Here is a 2,500-nt window from a genome sequence, read left to right on the forward strand (position 1 = left end):
CAACCCTTAAGAGTTAAATAAAGCTAAACATGGTTCATATGAGTCAAACAAAGGTCTATGTGGTCCTTAATAGTCAGGCGAGAGTCCATGCTGAGGCTTGACCGCGATAGGTGGAGTCAAATGAGAATCTGGGATGTGTTTGTGTTTACCTGTGCTTGCTTGACGCGCTAAATGTAAGAGGCAATAATGTAGTAACAATAATGTAAGACCGTTGCCACAGAGAGAGAGAGAGAGAGAGAGAGAGAGAGAGAGAGAGAGAGAGAGAGAGAGAGAGAGAGAGAGAGAGAGAGAGAGAGAGAGAGAGAGAGAGAGAGAGAATGTGACCTTCATACAACAACAGTTCTAGTTCAACGTCTCCTCCCTTTCTTTATATTCCTTCACTTTCTCCCTTTCTCCCTCCCTCCCCCCCTGCTTCCAGTCATTATGTAAACCAGAGACGCGAAAAAAAGAAATATTTAACGGTGCCAGAAGGATGGGAAGAGAGAGAGGGAGGAAGGGAGGAGAGAGGAGGATAGGAGAGATGGACAGTGCGATGAAGGAACGGGTGGGAGGGTAAGGGCGTGGGTCTAGCAGATATCATTATTAGGTCACGGCTTGTCGATGATGGCAAGTGAGGGAGGGAGAGAGGGAGAGATAGAGGAAGGGAGGGAGGGAGGGCTGAGGAGATGGCTAAGATGAAATATTGCAAATCTGGTATTGAAATTTGAGAGAGAGAGAGAGAGAAAAACAGGATAGAAATTTCAATGCAGTAATAAGAAGTGATCAGAATAATTGATATTGATATTGGAGATAGCGAAGAAAATATGAGATCTGAAGGAGGGATAACGAGAGAGAGAGAGAGAGAGAGAGAGAGCATCATTGATCAGGTAAACACAGACTAAGGTAAAGTCATCCCTTCAACCTATTTGCATGACACCAGCCCCTGTGTACACTAGGCCTCTCTCTCTCACATCATTCCTTATCCTACCAGAAATCATATTTTCTCGCTATCTCCATTATCAATATTTATTCTTCTGATTACTACTTATTACTGCATTGAAATTTCCATCCCGTTTATCCATAATTTTACTCTCTCTCTCTCTCTCTCTCTCTCTCTCTCTCTCTCTCTCTGTGTCTATTTATATGCGTATGTCTATTTTGCTAAAATCCTGTCTGTTTTTCTAAATATTCATGTTATGTATGTATGTATGTATGGATGTATGGATGGATGGATGGATGCATGAATATGTGTATCTATCTATCTATCTATCTATCTATTTATCTATTTATCTATCTGTGTGTGTGTGTGTGTGTGTGTGTGTGTGTGTGTGTGTGTGTGTGTGTGTGTGTGTGTGATTTGTTTCCTCTGTCCCAATATGTAAAGGTGACGGATATTTTTTTTCTCCCTTCTTTTTTTTCTCGTTTTATTTTCTTCGGTATTTCTTTTCGTGTCTCTCCGTCTCATTTGCGGCAGATTGCGAAATCGAGTGTCCGATCTATTATTTTCGGGCCATGAGCGTCACTGTTTGCTGTTTTTTGTGTAGGTTAGTTTGGCCCTGTTTGCTTTTAGTCAATATCTTAATTTCTTGTTCTCGTTTTTTTTCCTTTTCTTCCTTTTTTATTTTCCTTATTTTTGCTTATGTTTTTATTCCTCCTTCTGTCCCCTCGCTAATTCTTCTCCTCTTTTCCCTCGTTTTCGTCTTTTTCGCCTCATTTCCTTTTCCTTGAACTTGTTATTGTACTTTTTATTTTTTTTTATTTTCTTGCCCTATCATTTCCTTCTTTTCATTTTCATTTTTCTTTTCTTCCTTTTCTCTTCTTCTTCTTCTTCTTCTTCTTCTTCTTCTTCTTCTTCTTCTTCTTCTTCTATCTTTTCCTTATTATTATTATTATTATTATTATTATTATTATTATTATTATTATTATTATCAGTAGTAGTAGTAGTAGTAGTAGTAGTAGTAGTAGTAGTAGTGTTATTATTATCATCATCAACATCGTTATGTATCATTATGATTAAGATTTTCATGATATTTCTTTCTCCTAATCAAGATTTTCTCTATTTTCATCCTCTGCCAACTAATTTTTTTCATTAACTTTTTTTTCTGCTGCTGTTTTCTTTAGTTCTTTTTCGTGTTTTTTCTTCTTGTTCTCCTTTTTCTTTTCTCATTTTTTCATTTTTCTTTTCGTCTTTTTCCCTCCGTCTTGTCTCTTTTTCTTCTTTTATTTTTTTCTCTTTTTATTTATTAGTATTCAAATTTATGTTGTTTTTGCTTCTTAGTTGTTTTCTCGTTGTTAATTTTGTACTCACTCATCATCATATTCATTTATTTCATGATTATTTTTTCAGATGCTGCCCTTGTCTCCGGAAGGCACTCCTGAAATATCTCTTGGACGACCCCAGCCCGCTAATGGCGCAGGCGATATTTTTGTTTTATGGTGGCTGCCGTGATGCATGACTCTTGCTTGGTTGGCCCATACTGCCCCCCGGTGCTCCACTTGAACGAAGTCTCTAAAGCTGGGT

This window comes from Eriocheir sinensis, unplaced genomic scaffold, assembly GCF_024679095.1.
Source record: "Eriocheir sinensis breed Jianghai 21 unplaced genomic scaffold, ASM2467909v1 Scaffold925, whole genome shotgun sequence".
In the NCBI taxonomy this organism is placed as follows: Eukaryota; Metazoa; Arthropoda; class Malacostraca; order Decapoda; family Varunidae; genus Eriocheir; species Eriocheir sinensis.